We start from the raw sequence: 10,362 nt of genomic DNA on the forward strand, positions 1-10,362 counted from the left end.
TGGAGAATTGATAGGATTTTAGCAATTCTGACATTACAAAAGTCAAAAGACATTAAATTTGTGCAAATTAATTGCATGCTGTTTTGTGAAATGTTTGTGCATGTTGGAGATCGGTGTTCCTCAAAGAACAAAAGAAAATATTATTATTATTTTTGTACAAAACACTTCTCATAAAAGTAATGCAATACGTTACTTTTTAACTACTTCAAAGAGAAAGTTATTTATTATAGTACTTGTTACATTACTTTCGTATTGCTCTCTAAAACAGCTGAAACACACACACACACACACACACACACACAAAACATATTAAGGATTGTACATTAACATGAAACTGTTGTACACACACACACGTGAAGAGAGAGAGAGTATGCATAGTATGCAAACGGCTACCAAACAGCCATCATAATTCGTCATACAATGAGAACAGGACAAATCAACAGTCTGTTACTGTTGCTATTTTTACCATGTCTTCTTGGAGCAACTGTAATGCACATAATTTCCTTAGGGATTAATAAAGTATTCTGATTCTGATTGTTTCAGGATGACCTGCCATTATCCAATGACACATCTGCTTACCTGTATCTGTTGCTCGTTTCTCCTCCTCTTCTTTTCTCTTTTTTCTAAACTGAGCACCTGATGGCTTTGAACTTTTCTTGTCCATCTTCCATTGGTTTTAATTTTGCACTCCAGTATGAACACCCATCCATCAACTCAAGGATCACCACAACATGACCTAATAGACCTACACCTTAGTTCACAGATTCACTTTGTCTAGGGTTTATTTCTGGGATTTCACACAACCCAGGATTCAAATCATGAATACATAATGGGCTTGGATTTACAACATTATAAATGAAATGTGCTCTATTTGGAAGCAGCGGGTCTCCCTCCCCTTTCGACGGGTTGTGTGTGAGACTTTAAATCATCAAACTGAAAATTATAAATTTTAAATTGTTATTGATCCCTTTACCCCCAGTCCTAAAGTGTATATTTATTTTCTTACTCTTCTTATATATATTGTTTGTTTACTTGCACTGCTGTAACTGGAGCCTCGTTGTCTCGTCTCTCTATATGCTGGACTGTATGTAGTGGAGATGACAATAAAGTTTACTTTGACTTCAGCAGCGAGCAGGCGCACCGAAGGCTCTCGCGCTCATTTTTCGTGTACAGAATTACGAAAAAACATCGGTGCAAATTATAAGTCTGTATCATAATGTCTGGTGTTTTCGTGTTTGTTGGTTTGTTTTTATCTTGTTTTATTTTGCGAGTTGATTATTATTAGATGCTGCTCCAGCCAGCCAGAGAATTTTTTTTTTTTTGCCGATGCCCGTGATGCTGCCCCCCACCACGATGCTGCCCCGGGCAACCGCCTGTGTATCTAAAACCGCTACTGCTAACGAGCAAAAATGCATTTTGAATGCTGAAAATTTGAAGATTTTGCCAAAAATGCTTAAAAATATTTCAAATGTCAAAAGCTTATTATCTTTCTTTTAGTATTTAGGTATGACCACAAAGCTGACAGCACCAAGCAAAGATGAAGACCAGCAGAAAGAGACTTCAAAGCAATCATCACATTGATCCTACTGTAGAAACATAAACAGAAATAGAAATGGTTGCTGATCATTAGCTTATTACTTGTTGAAATTCAGGGTCTGGCTGCTGGGCAGGGGCTTAGCTTAGTGTTAGCATGCTGTCTGTGCCAAACTTGTGTTGGTAGCATAATGTAACTGTTTCTCTCCTGCATGCAGTTTGCCTTTCATCATTGTGCTCTCCTCCTTTTTTGCCAAAAAATAAAAGTAATATTCATATTCACGCTCTACACCACTACTTTCCTCCTCTGCCACAGCAACTGAAATCAGCAGATCAAAGCTCAAGTGCAAATGGAAAGCATAAGCAGTGATCAGACTAAATATTCCAAAGGATTGGTTCTCTATAAAAATCAGTTCTCGATTCCCATCCCTACCCATGGTGTAAATCTGAAAACCATAGGTGATTTTCAGAAAAGTACATTTCTGATCTTGAGTTTGGGATTTTTAGTAGATACACCTTTGGAATCAGTTTCAAAATCCTATATCATTTACTTCGTGAGATGTTGCATTCAAAAGATTATCAGAAAACTTGACCTTTGACCTTGTTGTTAAGGTCAACAAAATTCTTACTTATCCAAGATTTTTAGTAGATGCACCTATGGTATGAATTTAACAAATGAAATTGACAAGCTTGGCTGTCCATGTCACTGCCCACCCTTTTCAATAATAAGTTCAGTAAAGAACATCTGTATTCACTGATCAGCCCATTTTCCCAGGTTTTTGGCTGCTAGTCTTTTCTTTCACATCACTTTCCCCCACTGTAAAACAAATGCCAACATCATCACTGTAGTCCAATCATCTTGCTGCCTGCTTTCTTCAATTCAGTCAGCCTCCACTCTGCGTACTTTAATCGCCCTGCTCATCTTTCATTCGCTCTTGCAGTCTCCTTCATGCAAATCACTTCCTTCCCATCACTGTCTCACACAAGACACTCCACCCAAGCCTCCATCTTGTCTTTACCACCACCACCACCATCTAAACTCTGGGGGGTCACCCCTGGGATTTCATTCTTCTGTGATGGGCCATCAGAGTCTAATTGCCAAATAGCATAATTGAATTTTGTATATTTATAAATCATGTTCAGTTCCTTCTAATGAACTCTCTCCTTATTGAACGCTCACTTTTTAGTCATTGAGTATCAATATGAAAAAATGTTATAAAGCATCAAAACAAGCAGGCTTCTAACACTAGCAGTCTTTTCTTAGATTTAACAGGTAAGCTTCTGGGATACACATGTTTTTAGTAGTGCAATTAGCAAATTGTTACATGTGAATTTGTCTTGCCTTACCATTTGTGCAATATAAGAAATTAGGCTATTTCTCCACAGAAAATGGCCTTAATCTTAGAGGAGATTTGAGAGAACAGTTGATGAAAACATTAAACTGTTTCTAAGGACATTTTAAAACAAGAAACTTTTATAATGTTGCCATTTAAAGTTTGATTAGGATTGAGAGAAACTAGTAATACTACTACTACTAATAATAATAACGATTAATAATTTAGGATTGTAAATCCTTTTATCACTAATGAAAATAAATATGCTTACATTTATCTGAAGGAACTGCTTTAAAAAAACCAGACAAATAAGCTACATGCATAAATGTGTTGTATGTTCCTCAGCAACTGTTGATTGCAGACCGTGGGAGGAATCCACTCACCAATTTACTGTTTGGGAAAAATATATAGTTTATTTAAACAGTAATGACTTTGTTGTTTGTGCATACATAATGCGTATAACAATAATAATGTATAATTTAATGATTGTTGCATTTGATTTATGTTCTCATTGTCTATATGTAATGAGAATGGCATGCCAGAAGAGGGCTGCATTAACCCAAGAATTAGTCCCTGAAATTCAAGAGTTTTGGGGCTCTGTAAGACAAGGTTAAACTGCCCTTATATCAACAGGCAGTGACCACAAGTTGAAAAGATTTTATAGAAAACAAAAATCAAATTATGTATACAGAGGAGTGCAGCATTTCTCACAATTCTGAAATGTAATTTAATTACTTAAGAGTACCACTTTTTCAAAAACAGCAGTGGTCTGTGTGACCCATAACTATTTGGTAAATAACTTTTCATTTGGGGAAGATGGTGGAGCATGTCATCTACCAATCTAATCGTTGGCTCTTCCTGCCCATGAGTCAAAGTATTTGTGAGCAAAATACTGACCCTCCAGTTGTCCCCAAACCATCCATCGTGTGTGTATGAATGTTACTCAAAGTTCCAAGGTATAGATAAAAGCACTGTATGAATGTGTGTGTGAATGCCTTAAGTTGAAAGCACCTTGGGAAGGTGCTATGTAAGTGCAAGTCCATTCCACATCCACATTTAAACGATATCAACCAACTCAAGTCAAATTCTGGCCAGTATTTCACCCACACTCTTTCGCTGTCATGTTTCTCACGATAAGAACACACAAAAGGACTAACAGTGATGCTGGAACCCATTGTCGGATGAGAACGTGTTGCATTGTCAGCTGTGGAGCACTGAGGCTGGTGAAATACAGGATGACAACAGGGGGTTTAAGGAAATGTTAACTTGACTTTCCCTGCCAAATGTAAATATGCTGACATCTTTTCTCTTCGCATTCAAAAATACATTTTGAGATTGTTTTAGTTTTGAACCCAGCCACTGATGAAGAAGTTCTTGCCTCTGTGCAGTTCTCTTCATGGCATAGCCTGGGACGGTGAAATAATGTAAGGGAGAAGAAAAGCAAACATTTCTGTTAATCCTCCTCCACATTCTTTAGATGAAATGGAAGGATGGATTAGGACAATATGCAAGGTGAGCATATTCACCTTAAATGTACCAAGCAGTGGGGCGAAAACAGTGGATTCTCTCATAACACTTTGCCAACAGGAAAAAAGGAGAGGGAGAGACAGTCACACCAAGACACTCTCAAGAACTATTCCCTTAATAGACACACTACCTCGACCACCAATACCGCCGCACACATGGATGCAGCTGCAGCAAAACTTAGTCAGCTATTCTTTTAGATTTTAAAAGTTTTCCATTTACCACAAAATTGCTCAGAAAGAAAAATACCAAAACTATGAACACCAAACCTGCTTACTAATCTCCGTCATCTTTTGGGCAGTCCACTAGCAATAATCCTACAATGTATGCTCTTAAATCACCAGCTGTCATCATTGTCAGCATTGTCATGCTGAAAAGCAGATGAAAATGAAAATCAGAAAATTGCCAATCAGATGCTTTTCTGAAGGTTTTGCATGGTGAATCTTAATTCTAACAAGAACATCTCCAATGTAATGTAACCCTAATGCATGACAGAACCTCCACTATGTTTTACAGATGGCTATAGACACTGAGTGTCCCGCTTTCCTGATCCCCTGTGTTTCATACTGATGATGATTTGAATGAGAAATTTCAGATTTGACTTCATGTCTCCCTAGGATCTGTTGCATCTGATTATCAGTCCAGTTGTTGCATAATTTGGCATAGTTCGACCCCTTCTCCCTGTTTTCCTTCCTTAACAATGTTTCCTTGACAACCAATCTGATGAAGACCATTTGTGATAAAGGTTTCTGATAAAGTAGCTGTATCATTCACAAAAAAGAAAAGAGAGCTGACTCAAGAAAAAAAATCTCTTTAAATATATTCACTATGGAAGAAGATAAACACACTTTTCAATTACTTGAAGACGTTTCACCTCTCATCCGAGAAGCTTCTTCAGTTCTAAGGTCAAATGGTGGAGAGTCCCAGATATAAACCTAGTGGGAGTATCCCCCCACAGAGGGACAAAAGGACCCCCTGATGATCCTCTAATCGCCTGGGCCAAGGTGTGAAACTGGGTGTGGGTCCCAATCAGCCAGTTTCACACCTTGGCCCAGGATGTGAGTGGGCGTTAAGGCGTCTGGGAAGGGATCTCAAAACTGGATTATAGATGGCAGAGAGTTGGTGTCATAAACCCCCGCCTCTGTTCAAAGATGGTCGCTCACAGTGGACATAGATGGCTTCTTTCACTCTTCTTTCAAACCATCTGTCCTCTCTGTCCAAAATGTGAACATTGGCATCCTTGAAGGAGTGTCCTTTATCCTTAAGATGCAGATGGACTGCTGAGTCTTGTCCTGTGGAGGTTGCTCTTCTATGTTGTGCCATGCGCTTGTGAAGTGGCTGTTTGGTCTCTCCAATGTAGAGATCTATGCATTCCTCGCTGCACTGTACAGCATACACCACATTGTTAAGTCTGTGTTTTGGCGTTTTGTCTTTCGGGTGAACCAGTTTTTGTCTGAGCGTGTTGCTGGGTCTGAAATGCACCGGGATGTCATGCTTGGAGAAAACCCTCCTGAGTTTTTCTGATACACCGGCTACATAGGGGATGGCAATGTTGTTGCGTCTGTCCTTCTTATCCTCCCTTGCTGGTGTCTGGACTTCTTTTCTGTGCCTCTTTGCTGACTTTAAGAACGCCCATTTAGGATAGCCGCACGTTTTGAGTGCTTCCTTTACATGTGTGTGTTCCTTCTTTTTTCCTTCAGGCTTAGAGGGAACATGTTCTGCCCGGTGCTCTAGGGTCCTAATTACTCCAAGTTTGTGTTCCAGAGGGTGATGGGAGTCAAAGCGGAGGTACTGGTCCGTGTGTGTGGGCTTCCGGTAAACCTCGATGTTGAGGTTGCCGTTCTCCTCAATGTGCACAGCGCAGTCCAGGAAAGGCAAACAGTTGTCCTTTGTGTCTTCCCTGGTGAACTTGATGTTTTTATCCACAGCGTTAATGTGCGCAGTGAAGGATTCCACTTCTTGTGTCTTGATTTTGACCCAGGTGTCGTCTACATATCTGTACCAGTGGCTGGGTACTCTTCCTTTGAAAGAGCCAAGAGCCTTCCTTTCCACTTCCTCCATGTAAAGGTTGGCTACAATAGGTGACACGGGGGAGCCCATGGCACAGCCATGTTTTTGTCTGTAAAAGCCTTCGTTGTATTTGAAATATGTAGTGGTGAGGCAGAGGTCTAACAGTGTGCAAATCTGATCGGGTGTGAAGTTGGTCCTGTCCTCCAAGGAGCTGTCTTCTTGTAGTCGTTTTCTGACAGTCTCCACGGCCTCCGTGGTGGGTATGCAAGTGAAGAGAGAGACTACATCAAAGGACACCATGGTTTCATCTGGATCCACGGTAAGTTTCTGGACCTTGTCGGTGAAGTCGGTGGAGTTCTTGATGTGGTGTGGGGTGTTCCCCACGTGAGGAGCAAGGATGGTAGCAAGGTGTTTAGCAATGTTATAAGTGGCTGAGTTTATGCTACTGACTATGGGTCTGAGTGGGACAGCTTCCTTGTGGATTTTAGGAAGTCCGTAAATGCAGGGTATGGCATCCCCTGGGTAAAGGCGGTGATATGTAAGGCGGTCAATAATTTTGTCCTTTTCAAAGTCTTGAAGGCAAGTTATAACTTTCTTTTTGTAGCTGCTTGTGGGGTCTTGCTTTAAGGCTTCGTAGGTATTGTTGTCACTGAGGAGAGTAGTGATCTTTGTATGGTAATCTGTAGTGTTTAGGACCACGGTGCATCTTCCCTTATCAGCTGGTAAAACAGTGATGTTGTGGTCTTTGCTCAGGGAAGCGACGGCCTTCTTTTCCTGTATTGTGAGGTTGGATGGAGGGACTTTGGCACTGGAGAGCGTGGCTGAGACTTTCATCCTGATTTGCTCTGCTTCTGTCTGTGATAATTTATTAATCCGTATGGCAGATTCTGTGGCTGTGATGAGGTCCACTATGGGCAACTGTTGTGGAGAAATGGCAAATCTGAGTCCTTTGGCTAATACTCTCTTTTCAGGTTCAGTGAGAATTCTGTCTGAAAAGTTCTTAACCCATTTCTCCTGACTGTCTTCAGGTGTGTTTTCTTCTCTGGGTTGTGTAGGTTCAGGATGAGGAGTGTGTGTTTTTGAAAGCAATGTGTGAAATTTCCTGCATTGTCTTTCTTTTCCTTTATAGTGTTGGGCCCGCTGAGCCTTGTCCACAAACTTGTAAACCTCTTCTAAGATTGGAGAGGGTAGAAGGATTTCCAGTTCCTGCAGGGTCTGGCTGATCTTGATCTGGAGGGCATCTATGGTGAAATGGACCTGTCTTATCCTTTCACTTAAAAGGTGATTTTGTGCTCTCTGCAGAATCAAGAAGACCAGACACCAGCGAGGGAGGATAAGAAGGACAGACGCAACAACATTGTCATCCCCTATGTAGCCGGTGTATCAGAAAAACTCAGGAGGGTTTTCTCCAAGCATGACATCCCGGTGCATTTCAGACCCAGCAACACGCTCAGACAAAAACTGGTTCACCCGAAAGACAAAACTCCAAAACACAGACTTAACAATGTGGTGTATGCTGTACAGTGTAGTGAAGAATGCCCAGACCTCTACGTTGGAGAGACCAAACAGCCACTTCACAAGCGCATGGCACAACACAGAAGAGCAACCTCCACAGGACAAGACTCAGCAATCCATCTGCATCTTAAGGATAAAGGACACTCCTTCGAGGATGCCAATGTTCACATTTTGGACAGAGAGGACAGATGGTTTGAAAGAGGAGTGGAAGAAGCCATCTATGTCCACTGTGAGCGACCATCTTTGAACAGAGGCGGGGGTTTACGACACCAACTCTCTGCCATCTATAATCCAGTTTTGAGATCCCTTCCCAGACGCCTTAACGCCCACTCACATCCTGGGCCATCTGATCTCAGGAATTCGCATGATAAGGTGGGGCCAGGTTTCACAATGAGCTCACCCGAAACTCTGGCTGATTGGGACCCACACCCAGTTTCACACCTTGGCCCAGGCGATTAGAGGATCATCAGGGGGTCCTTTTGTCCCTCTGTGGGGGGTTACTCCCACTAGGTTTATATCTGGGACTCTCCACCATTTGACCTTAGAACTGAAGAAGCTTCTCGGATGAGACGTGAAACGTCTTCAAGTAACTTAAAGAAGTCCAGACGCTTTTCTTTGCAAGCTCCTTTGACTACGATGACCTGGATGACTGAGAACCTTCACAGACACACTTTTCAATTCTTCGAATTTAAATTTGTACAATTTGAAATGGTGATTATATAAATTAGGACAAATTTAAATGATCAAATAATAAAAATATTGTCTCATTATTAAATATTACAGTATTGATAATGAAATGCGTAACCAAATAAGAAGGGTCATTTTATTTGCAGTCGAGTACAAGAAACAAAGCACTGGAATCACTGTCTCCTCACTTTACTCTCACAAACAAAAGAACAGATGTGTGGTAGTCTACCCCGCCTACAAAGAACACTTGCATTACACATATGAATGACTGGTAAAAAAAAACAAAACACTAATTATTGAGGCAATCTGCCTTTTATTGCACCCTTCATTAAAAATTCCCCCATGTTTAATTAGAACACGTCCGCCACACATGAAATACGCCTGTCACTGGCTGAGGCCCAAGGTATTCAAGCTCGGCAGGATTGGCTGTGGTCGACTGCGCGCTTAAACGCATGAAAGGGATGATGAGAGATGTTTGAAGGGTTTGTAGCAAATGGAGTTTCACAAATATGAAACTGATTTAAAGTATGAAATCAGATAATTGAATAAATCATTTGCTAATTATTTCATCAAATTGAATTTGTTTTGTTTTTTAATTATTATTTCACTGTTTCTAATAGCAAATTTGATTCTTAAAATTACTTTTATATTGTTTTGAATGATCCTAACTTGCTTTGAAAACTTGCTGACCTCGGTTTTTTCAGTTGCAGACTAGTCACCCCTGATAAAGTTACAGCAGTCTTTCCTGAAGCGAAAATAAATAAGTCCATTTAATAGTTTGGGTATTTTACAAAAATATCATTCACATATTTACCTCCTGTACTAGGAGCCAATGACTTCTAGATCTTTAAAATATGCTTTGACCTATCCATATGGAATTGCTTACTTTAAAAAAAGAGGTTTTTTTATGTTTTACTGTATTACTTGGGTGTCAGATATGTTCTATTTTTTTTTTTAATTGTTCTAAACCACATAATGTCTTTTGTGCCGCTGTGCACACATCAGAAAATCTTTTAAAAAAAATCTAAAACAAAAAAAAATGGTTTCCTTTTTTACATTCATTTGAATTGTGTTAGCAGGGGAGTTGGCAAGGCAAGGCATTTAATTAGTGTGGTTATTGTTGCATGTATTCATTACAGCCCGCTTCCTCTACTATCTCTCTCGTCGGTGTAAATCTAAGGCTGACAGAGCTGCAGTATGACACACACAAGAGCAGACGATCATTTTTCTTCATCACAGGTGAGTGTCATTTTTTTAACCTGTTTTTCTATGAGCGCCAGTGAAGGGAAATTGTTATAATAAACAAAACGGTTTATTTAGTGAGCGCTAACCCTGACTGAAATGTTTACAGCTTTAAATAAGCTTAGTTAAACTGTAACCAAGTTGTTCTTTGTTCTGATAGAATCCCTGTGATGTTGTGAGTTGAAGCATTTATATTCGAGATGAAAAATGGGGCTTCACCCCTATATAATTTGTAATTAAGATTGTGCAAAATAATGCAAGTGCTTTGTTTGATCATTATGACAGAAAGATGTGAAGATAAAAAATAAAAATACATAATCCTTCACCAGGAATAATATAAATCAACTGACAGATTATTTTTTGCTAGATAGGACTATTATCAGACCCAGATGCAAATATATAGCTGTTGCACAAATGATTATAGGCTGGAAGTACAATAAATAGAAAAATGAGAGAATGAAAAGATCAAATGATGCGTGCAGGGCCGTGAACATGACTCTTCCTACACATTTTAGCT

This window comes from Aulonocara stuartgranti (genome assembly GCF_965226115.1).
Source record: "Aulonocara stuartgranti genome assembly, chromosome: 6".
NCBI lineage: Eukaryota > Metazoa > Chordata > Actinopteri > Cichliformes > Cichlidae > Aulonocara > Aulonocara stuartgranti.